General features: G+C 44.2%; 1 long non-coding RNA gene across 1 annotated transcript; it reads left to right on the top strand.

Annotated features, from left to right (window-relative positions):
* Positions 1-1,043: 1,043 nt before the first annotated feature.
* Positions 1,044-8,679, top strand: LOC144772820 (uncharacterized). Its single transcript, XR_013599854.1, has 2 exons — positions 1,044-1,300; positions 5,539-8,679. It is a non-coding gene; the product is annotated as an uncharacterized LOC144772820 (long non-coding RNA).
* The last annotated feature ends 2,689 nt before the right edge of the window (positions 8,680-11,368 follow it).

Raw genomic sequence — 11,368 nt, 5'->3', positions numbered from 1 at the left:
TTTGGATTGATTAGCAAAATGTGTTTTTGGTGTTGAATTGCATGTTGTGGGTGTGTGTTGAATAATATGGCTTTTTCTGCGCACTAGGTAACCCTAGAATTCAGCTCGCGTAGTTTTGGTAACTTTGCACAGTGCTACAACGCGACCTTACAGTTTTTGTCTTCTTCGCGCGCTCAATGTGCGTGCTCGGGCTTGCGATAACGACGTTTTGTACAGTTTGCGCTGCCGAACACGCCGAATTTGCATTCTCGCGAGCAATATCTCTCGAGTTGCCTAAAACCTTCCCGAAAATGTAGATGCTATTCATTTTGCTAAAAGAAACTCCTCAGGTTGTCATTTGCTTGTAGTTTTTGGAGCATGGACCACTTACTGTTTCTGTCCTCTATGTACTTTATTGTTTGAGGTGTGTTCTGCTTGACTTTTGGGCTCTATTTATGAGTGATGGTGACTTTAAGCTTGCTACCATCCTGAATCCTTATTCTTGCCTTGTGTTGGTCCTTTTAAGGCCTTTTTGCCATACCTAGAAGCATAAACTAGAGGATAGCTGCTTAATATGATGATAGATCCCTGATTATTGACTCTAATCCATCTATTGCCTATCGGCTTTGACATAATTATGTGTCCTTTCATGATTCTACCTATAGTAGAGGGTGGATCCTGTTGTTTTTACTTCATATTACATATTGGTATGGTTTGTGTAGGTACTCTGATAGAGCTAAGTGTTATTTCATCCTTCTCAGGCCTGCAAGGCCCAGAGCTAGAGAGACTCCATTTTGCTTTCTGTCCCTGCAGACTGAGATGCTTGCAGGGTAAAGGTAATGTTTTAGTTATGAGGTGTTGTTCGCCTGGAGAGAACCGGCTCAGGCTGGCCCTTATCGAAAGAATGTATTTTTCTCTATGTTGAAGACGCAACACCAGGCTGGCCAGCTGGGGCCGTGTCCTTAGCATGGAGTGGTACAGGAATTTGGTGGGCGGCAGGTTACTGGATGGAACTTTCCACTAGAGGAGAGCATTCTATATTAGCGAAGTGCAGAAGAGGAGGAGGTTCAGTTGGTGTTTTGGACCGTTCAAGTCAGTTGCAGTGGATTCTGTGAATGGAGAGAGAGAAGGCAGATGATTGCTGAAGTTGGAGACAGCAGTCAGTCAGCTGGAGCTACCGGTGTATCCGGATGCAGATGGAGGAGTGGAAGTTGCCAGCTGGGGCAGCTGAGCCAGAGGAGTGAAACTGTGGTGATGGAGGGAGAGAGAGAGAGCCCTGATTCCACCAGGAGAGAGAGAGAGAAACAGTCCTCCTAATAGGGTGAGGTGTTCTAAACTAGTTTGCTTTACACATATATATATATTAACCTTGCTTTGATTTCCTAGGTTAGATTCCCTACTGTAATGTTTTATTGTATTACTAATCCTTTTCCTTTCAGCAGTGTGCAGTCTATGTACAGTCCCTGTTAGTTAGATGTGGATGTGGTCTTCCCAGAGACCCTGCAGATCTGTGTATGTGTCTATTATGTGTGGCTAATGTTGTTTATTGTACTGAGAAATAAAGCTTAGTGAACCATTGTGAACCTTTCAGCAGTGTGCAGTCTATTTACAGTTTCTGTTAGGTAGATGTGGATGTGGTCTTTACAGAGACCCTGCAGATCTGTGTATGTGTCTATCATGTGTTATCAATGTTGTTTGTTAAATAAAGACCCCATTGTGTAATTGTTGTTGTCTCTAGTGGGGCTAACCTTTCTTCTAGTCAGGTGCAGGTGAACGGATGCATCTCCCGTCCATGTGGGTCTGAACAAGGGGGAGAGGAGAGCTTACATTTGATAATAACCTTTGCATAGTGTGCTTCTTATCCTTGCATGAAACGGTAACCTATTCTTCTAGTCAGATGCTGCTATGTGAACAGATGCTAATCCTGATCAGGTAAGTGGTAACTGAATAAGGGAGAGAGGAGCTCTTGGATTGAAGGATAGGTGGTACATCACCTAATTTGGCAACTATTGTGTGATCCAAAATAATGTAGTACTATACCCCTGGTGAATAGTGAGACTGATCCCTTTATGTAACGGTAATCATAGGATAAGCTGCCGGTTGGGTAGGTTGACTGGGTTCGACTGGGACCGCGAGATCATTGTGTTTCTACTGCTGCCGGTTGGGTAGGTTGACTGGGTTCGACTGGGACCGCGAGATCATTGTGTTTCTACTGCTGCCGGTTGGGTAGGTTGACTGGGTTCGACTGGGACCGCGAGATCATTGTGTTTCTACTGCTGCCGGTTGGGTAGGTTGACTGGGTTCGACTGGGACCGCGAGATCATTGTGTTTCTACTGCTGCCGGTTGGGTAGGTTGACTGGGTTCGACTGGGACCGCGAGATCATTGTGTTGCTAATGCTGCGGTTGGGTAGGTTGACTGGGTTCGACTGGGACCGCGAGATCATTGTGTTGCTAAGGCTGCCGGTTGGGTAGGTTGACTGGGTTCGACTGGGACCGCGAGATCATTGTGTTTCTACTGCTGCCGGTTGGGTAGGTTGACTGGGTTCGACTGGGACCGCGAGATCATTGTGTTTCTACTGCTGCCGGTTGGGTAGGTTGACTGGGTTCGACTGGGACCGCGAGATCATTGTGTTGCTAATGCTGCCGGTTGGGTAGGTTGACTGGGTTCGACTGGGACCGCGAGATCATTGTGTTGCTAAGGCTGCCGGTTGGGTAGGTTGACTGGGTTCGACTGGGACCGCGAGATCATTGTGTTTCTACTGCTGCCGGTTGGGTAGGTTGACTGGGTTCGACTGGGACCGCGAGATCATTGTGTTTCTACTGCTGCCGGTTGGGTAGGTTGACTGGGTTCGACTGGGACCGCGAGATCATTGTGTTTCTAATGCTGCCGGTTGGGTAGGTTGACTGGGTTCGACTGGGACCGCGAGATCATTGTGTTTCTAATGCTGCCGGTTGGGTAGGTTGACTGGGTTCGACTGGGACCGCGAGATCATTGATTGCTAATATTATAGGAGGTACATGGTATGTATCTTAGTAATTCCCTGTCCTTAGGTGGTAGATATATGTTGAAAACCTTGTAAATAGGCCCTAGGGAGAGGGAGGTGGTAACGTTCTGGCTGGGTTAGTGATGCTCTGAGGAGCAGGTTCTATCTGATCCGAAAACCCAAGCAGAACATTTGGCGTCACTGAACCGTTTACGTTAACCTGTGTGAAAACCCTTTGAAAATTTGACATCTGTGTACAGTCTGTGAATTGCATGGTGGGGTGTGGTCCCTGACCTATTGGCTTGAACTGTTGGAGTGTGAGGAGATTGCAGTACATCATGGCATCTGACTTATGCAGTGTAGGAGACATGCTTTTCATCTTGGTGTTTAGCCTGTCAGGCTGGAAGGGTGTCTGTGTGTGTGTGGGGGCCAATTACGTGGTCCCTGACCTATTGGCTTGAACTATTGGAGTGTAGGGAGATTGCAGTACATCATGGTGTCTGACTTATGCAGTGTAGGAGAAATGCTTTTCATCTTGGTGTTTGCATTGTCAGGCTTGAAGGGTGCCTCTGTGTGAAAATGTCTTGTAAATTGCTTATCAAATGGCTTGCTGCATTTGCTTATGCTGTGAAGTGTGAACTGTATTCTGTGATATAACTTGCTGAAAATCTTGTAAATAGCGCCTTCTGTCTAAGGCTTGCGTGCCTTGTCCATAGCGATTTGCGCTTCTCACTTGTGACTTTTTCAGGATCTTGTAAATAGCGCCTTCGGACTAAGGCTTGCGTGCCTTGTGCATAGCGCCTTGCGCTTCGCACTTGTGAATTGTTTGTTGAATCCATGTGCATAGCGCCTCGGTGTGACTAGTGGAGTCATTTGTGAATTGCGACTCCATGTGCATAGTGCTTTGTGAGTGAGTAGCTTTTTAAGGATCTTGGTCATAGCGCCTTCTACCTAAGGCTTGTGTGCCTTGTGTGTAGTGCCTTGTATATTTGGCCTGTGAATAGCGTGTTATCATTGTGTTTCTTGTGAATAGCGCCGTGTGCTTAAGGCTTTTGAGACTTTGTGGATAGTGCCTTGTAAATGTGGTCTGTAGTGCCTTGTATATTTGGTCTGTGATTAGCGTGTTATCATTGTGTTTCTTGTGAATAGCGCCGTGTGCTAAACATGTGTGAGTGGCTTCTTTAGACCATGTGCATAGCGCTTTGTGCCTGAGATTCGTGTATAGTTTGCTCCATTGAGCAAGGATGGGTTGGATCCTTTCTGTCTGTTGGGGGAGAAAATGTGTTTTTGAAAGGAGCTCAACTGTTATGTGAGAACGTGAGTGTTTAGTCCTGGGATTTTCCATTGTGTCTGCTGCGCTCGGGGAAGGCTTACATTTCAGCGGCTAAAGGGTTGATATCTTGAATTGTGACAGCAGTGTTCATTTTTACGTACTGTTTGGAATGCATCCACGGGTTTCTGTGTGTCTTCTCTTTGTACACATGATTTAATGTGTTTGACTCGGAGGTGTACATCAACCTGTCGGAATGTGAGGGGGTGTTTTGATCGTTTTCAGCTGTGCACGGATGGTGCAATCTTCGGTTGTGGAAATGAAATTATTTCAATGTAGAGTGTGCTTTAATTGGTGTAATGCAACCGTGTGTTTTTCAATGAAATAATGAATCTGGCCCCTTTTTATATGTAAAATGGAAAAGTTTGCACATTTAATTATGAATTCTTGCTTATGCAATGCAAAATGTTATGTTGTCCCTTGTTTCATTTGATGGTGCTTCACATGTTATAAAAAATGAAATGTGTCTGCATGCGTTTTTGGTCTAATATTTTTTCCCTTTCAGCAAATAGTGAACCGTTATGACACAATTGTTTGATGTTCGTGTATACAGTCAAGGGTGGATATGAGGGTCTATTTTGATTTTGACTTTATACACTCACATCCCTTATATCAGTTTAAAATTGTTTTAGTGCAGAATGCCGTCTTTTGAATGTTGGTTAACTTTTCATATGGCTTTAGAAAAATAATAGCTTAAGAACTTGATTACATTAGTTAGAGAAATACGGTACTTGTCTGAAGGGAGAAGGGTAGAATACCGGCTGCATGGAGTTTCATTTAAAAATATGTGAGCACAAAGCAGAAAAATGTTGTTGTAACCTTGAACGAGATAACTCAGGCCCGTCCTCAGACCAGATGGTGGGGGCCTTGTATGAGTGTAGGCTCCCTTTGGCCATTACCCAATTTCAGAGGAGAGAGAGCTGTCTCCTATTTTTTGTTATGGTTGGAATTGAGCCAGCCCCTGAGCGCGGATGGCTCTGAAGGGAGGGGCTGTTTCTCAAAGGGATAAGAGAGAGTGACTAGGTCCCAGCCCTTCTGACTTGTGTAAAAAAAATTTTTGGGGGGGATTCTGCCCAAACAAATTATGATTTAGATAGAGTGTTCAAATTATCCCTTGGATTTAGAGAGTTCTTTTCAGGAATTAGGAGGTTTTCTTTTTTTTACAGAAATGAAAAGCACTTGGGGTGCTTTTTGAATGGAAAATTTTCTTTTATAAGATGATTGATGCTTATCTCTCGTTTCAGGTTGATGGCTTGTGCGGGAGTGCATGGATGGTCTGACCCGCCCCGTTTGTTATTTTGGTTTGTTATGTTCTTGTTGTTATGTTAGTTTGTTATTTTCTGAAATGCGGAACCAGCTTGGGCCCAAACTACACCGGAGCTGATGGCGAGAAGCGATGTCTTACGGCGGATAGCTGGAGTTCCATGGATGACAAGATCAGATGGGATTCCTTCCTGGCAAAGAACTTTGGAGCGGTGTGTCTTGCACACTGGAGAACTGTCATACCTGCTTTCTGTTTTAGAAAGAACAGACTAATTTTTTGATAGAGACACTTTTAATTCCTAAGAGAAATTTTTTGGTGACAAAGCCAATAGTCCTTTATGAAAGGAGTCTACAATGTAATTCCTTGGCCTGCATTCTTGAGTCTTGCATTTTTCCCATGTTTCTATTCCAGATGGACATAATGCCACTTTTTGCAGTTACCACAAACAGGCCCCAATGATAATGTTAAATTTGCAGTCCTGATTATGCTTTTGATTTTCCAATTTGAAAGATGAGGTGCCACATTTATAATTTGGCCTTTGGTTTAATGATTCCTTTTACTATATGCAAATGATTTTGTTTGAAAGTCATAGGGTGCAGTATATATTTAGTGAGCTGCTTTAGTAATCTGATGCCCTGTGATACATGATATTTTGATCTTAGTATGCTATGCTAGTACAGATTGACTTTACACTTGTTTATCTTTCACCTATTGGATAGTTTTTCTGTTTTCTGTAAAACAGTTTTGCCAATGAAGGGACAGTAGTGTTCTGCATGATGGTGCACACATGTGTTCCACAGATTGATACAGAGGGACTAGTGCACACTGTTTCCTGAGTTAGATGACTTATGACCTTTGCCTATTGACTTTGGCATGGTCTCCTATCACTTAGTTTTTCAAGTTTCAGTTTCAGCTATTTTAGCTATAGGGATTTCTGGACAGACTATGTCTGAATTATCTTTTAGAAGAGTATATGCACCACACTTAGATCACTGTTTCTGATTTCTTGCTTGATATGCATAGTGCTACACCAGCTATTTTGTAGGAATGGGGTTATCCTTGTTTTCATGTTGTTACACTTTCACTTTGATCCATCAACTTTTAATTGGAGCAGTGGAATTAGTTCCAAGGGTGGTCACCCTAGTCTTTAAGTTGTCCTGGGAGGTGTGTCATTTAGTTACGTCATGTCCTAGATTTACTAGTAATAGTTGCACAGACATTGAGGACCATTTGTTATGTTTATTTGTCAGACTTTACCAAATCCTTTCTTAAGTTGACCGAAGTAGGTAGGCCTCGTTTAGGCCCTTTGTTATTTTTACTTCACAGACATGTCACTTTTACTTTGATCCATCAACTTTTAATTGGAGCAGTGGGATTAGTTCCAAGGGTGGTCACCCTAGACTTTAAGTTGTCCCGGGAGGTGTGTCATTTAGTTAGGTCATGTCCTCGATTTACTAGTAATAGTTGTCCAGACATTGAGGACCTTTTTGTTATGTCTATTTGTCAGATTTTGCCAAATCCTTTCTTAAGTTGACCGAAGTAGGTAGGCCTCATTTAGGCCCTTTGTTATTTTTACTTCACAGACATGTCCCTACATTGATAGATTTCATGGGTTAGTACTAGAAGCTGAGGCACATTTAATTCAAGGGTGCTTAGGTTAGTTTCTTAAGTTGACTGAAGTAGGTAGGCCTCATTTAGGCCCTTTGTTATTTTTACTGCACAGACATGTCCCTACATTAATAGATTTTATGGGTTAGTACTAGGAGTTGAGGCACATTTAGTTTAAGGGTGCTTAAGTTAGTTTTTGTGGTTATTAGATATTTTGATTTGTTCCTTCGGTGGTATTTCCTTGGTTGTCATTCATTTTAGGGAGTCTTTTTGTTTTTGATTTTGTTGATAGATCATGTCGATGTTTGTTTATTTGGTTGTTGTTGTTTATAGATGTTAGCAAGTTAAAGTCAAGGGTGCAATGTTCTGCTTGACTTTTGGGCTCTATTTATGAGTGATGGTGACTTTAAGCTTGCTACCATCCTGAATCCTTATTCTTGCCTTGTGTTGGTCCTTTTAAGGCCTTTTTGCCATACCTAGAAGCATAAACTAGAGGATAGCTGCTTAATATGATGATAGATCCCTGATTATTGACTCTAATCCATCTATTGCCTATCGGCTTTGACATAATTATGTGTCCTTTCATGATTCTACCTATAGTAGAGGGTGGATCCTGTTGTTTTGACTTCATATTACATATTGGTATGGTTTGTGTAGGTACTCTGATAGAGCTAAGTGTTATTTCATCCTTCTCAGGCCTGCAAGGCCCAGAGCTAGAGAGACTCCATTTTGCTTTCTGTCCCTGCAGACTGAGATGCTTGCAGGGTAAAGGTAATGTTTTAGTTATGAGGTGTTGTTCGCCTGGAGAGAACCGGCTCAGGCTGGCCCTTATCGAAAGAATGTATTTTTCTCTATGTTGAAGACGCAACACCAGGCTGGCCAGCTGGGGGCGTGTCCTTAGCATGGAGTGGTACAGGAATTTGGAGGGCGGCAGGTTACTGGATGGAACTTTCCACTAGAGGAGAGCATTCTATATTAGCGAAGTGCAGAAGAGGAGGAGGTTCAGTTGGTGTTTTGGACCGTTCAAGTCAGTTGCAGTGGATTCTGTGAATGGAGAGAGAGAAGGCAGATGATTGCTGAAGTTGGAGAAAGCAGTCAGTCAGCTGGAGCTACCGGTGTATCCGGATGCAGATGGAGGAGTGGAAGTTGCCAGCTGGGGCAGCTGAGCCAGAGGAGTGAAACTGTGGTGATGGAGGGAGAGAGAGAGAGCCCTGATTCCACCAGGAGAGAGAGAGAGAAACAGTCCTCCTAATAGGGTGAGGTGTTCTAAACTAGTTTGCTTTACACATATATATATATTAACCTTGCTTTGATTTCCTAGGTTAGATTCCCTACTGTAATGTTTTATTGTATTACTAATCCTTTTCCTTTCAGCAGTGTGCAGTCTATGTACAGTCCCTGTTAGTTAGATGTGGATGTGGTCTTCCCAGAGACCCTGCAGATCTGTGTATGTGTCTATTATGTGTGGCTAATGTTGTTTATTGTACTGAGAAATAAAGCTTAGTGAACCATTGTGAACCTTTCAGCAGTGTGCAGTCTATTTACAGTTTCTGTTAGGTAGATGTGGATGTGGTCTTTACAGAGACCCTGCAGATCTGTGTATGTGTCTATCATGTGTTATCAATGTTGTTTGTTAAATAAAGACCCCATTGTGTAATTGTTGTTGTCTCTAGTGGGGCTAACCTTTCTTCTAGTCAGGTGCAGGTGAACGGATGCATCTCCTGTCCATGTGGGTCTGAACAAGGGGGAGAGGAGAGCTTACATTTGATAATAACCTTTGCATAGTGTGCTTCTTATCCTTGCATGAAACGGTAACCTATTCTTCTAGTCAGATGCTGCTATGTGAACAGATGCTAATCCTGATCAGGTAAGTGGTAACTGAATAAGGGAGAGAGGAGCTTTTGGATTGAAGGATAGGTGGTACATCACCTAATTTGGCAACTATTGTGTGATCCAAAATAATGTAGTACTATACCCCTGGTGAATAGTGAGACTGATCCCTTTATGTAACGGTAATCATAGGATAAGCTGCCGGTTGGGTAGGTTGACTGGGTTCGACTGGGACCGCGAGATCATTGTGTTTCTACTGCTGCCGGTTGGGTAGGTTGACTGGGTTCGACTGGGACCGCGAGATCATTGTGTTTCTACTGCTGCCGGTTGGGTAGGTTGACTGGGTTCGACTGGGACCGCGAGATCATTGTGTTTCTACTGCTGCCGGTTGGGTAGGTTGACTGGGTTCGACTGGGACCGCGAGATCATTGTGTTTCTACTGCTGCCGGTTGGGTAGGTTGACTGGGTTCGACTGGGACCGCGAGATCATTGTGTTGCTAATGCTGCCGGTTGGGTAGGTTGACTGGGTTCGACTGGGACCGCGAGATCATTGTGTTGCTAAGGCTGCCGGTTGGGTAGGTTGACTGGGTTCGACTGGGACCGCAAGATCATTGTGTTTCTACTGCTGCCGGTTGGGTAGGTTGACTGGGTTCGACTGGGACCGCGAGATCATTGTGTTTCTACTGCTGCCGGTTGGGTAGGTTGACTGGGTTCGACTGGGACCGCGAGATCATTGTGTTGCTAATGCTGCCGGTTGGGTAGGTTGACTGGGTTCGACTGGGACCGCGAGATCATTGTGTTGCTAAGGCTGCCGGTTGGGTAGGTTGACTGGGTTCGACTGGGACCGCGAGATCATTGTGTTTCTACTGCTGCCGGTTGGGTAGGTTGACTGGGTTCGACTGGGACCGCGAGATCATTGTGTTTCTACTGCTGCCGGTTGGGTAGGTTGACTGGGTTCGACTGGGACCGCGAGATCATTGTGTTTCTAATGCTGCCGGTTGGGTAGGTTGACTGGGTTCGACTGGGACCGCGAGATCATTGTGTTTCTAATGCTGCCGGTTGGGTAGGTTGACTGGGTTCGACTGGGACCGCGAGATCATTGATTGCTAATATTATAGGAGGTACATGGTATGTATCTTAGGAATTCCCTGTCCTTAGGTGGTAGATATATGTTGAAAACCTTGTAAATAGGCCCCAGGGAGAGGGAGGTGGTAACGTTCTGGCTGGGTTAGTGATGCTCTGAGGAGCAGGTTCTATCTGATCCGAAAACCCAAGCAGAACAGGGTGGCCTGACCATGTGGGCGGCTTGGCGGCCATTTTGTCAAGCCAAGCATTGTCCTTTTGCCATAGGAATGTATTGTCTGTCTTCGCTTTCTTTTCATGTTTTTGGGGGTGGCCAGGCCATGTGGGGGCGGCCAATTTGTGTGACCTTCCATCGTGGTTTAGTTTTTTTGCCGCAGGCCTACAAACTTGTGATTTTCTCTGCCAGTAGGCCTAGAGTCCCAGAGATAGTCAGCGGGGATGCTTGATGTAGCGGTTTCCATTTTGTCTGTTGAATTTAACATCATTTAGGGCATGGGTGGCAATGCATTGAATTTTCAAATGTGGTGTTTGGGGTGTAGTTAACTGTTTGGGTGTAAACTCTAAATGCCTTTGTTGTTTGTGTTGTTGTGTAACTTTCAAACCTTTTAGCCATGGGGATTTTCTTTTTTGCATTAAGCTGTGATGCAGGCATCCTCCTTTTTCTGGCCATATAGGGAGGGATATAGGCCTGCTTGAGTTTATTGTTTTCTGGCCTTTACCCATGTACCTGTGATGAGAGTGCCCATGTGGAGCTGTGGTGGTAGTAGTAGTGTGCTGTTTTGTTTTTGACAAATTGGCCTGTGTCTTGCCATTGTTCCTGTTGGCTTACTACTGTTCACATCCCCATTGCTATCTGCTGGAGGTCACTGATGCTGCATCCATCCGAAATGATGCACAAATTAAGGATAAACAAGTTCCACTTCCATTTCATTTGCATTTTAGTTATTTGCTATTCTTACTCTTACTGGTTGTACTAATACTTCTAGTAGTAATTAAAATTAAAGCTAAACAAAATCCACCTTCGACTGATGTTGTTCTGCCTTCCTTGCTTGTAGGTGCACAAAAGACTGAAGTGGAGGTGTCTGTCGTCATTCATCGCCTGTTCTACTGCCAGACGGACGTCCTTCTGTACTACGTCACATGTGGTGTGACTAACCTGACCAGACATCATTCTCAGCAACTTGTGCAACTGAGTGCTGCTGCTGACATCTGAAGAAGATGGGCCCAAAGAAAGCAGGTACCAGGTCCTCCAAGACCAAGAAAGTTGCTGAGAAGAAGAGGGAAGAACA

This window comes from Lissotriton helveticus, chromosome 8 (genome assembly GCF_964261635.1).
Source record: "Lissotriton helveticus chromosome 8, aLisHel1.1, whole genome shotgun sequence".
Classification (NCBI taxonomy): Eukaryota; Metazoa; Chordata; class Amphibia; order Caudata; family Salamandridae; genus Lissotriton; species Lissotriton helveticus.
The sequence above is the reverse complement of the archived record's forward strand: the minus strand, read 5'-3'. Positions and strand labels throughout refer to the sequence as shown.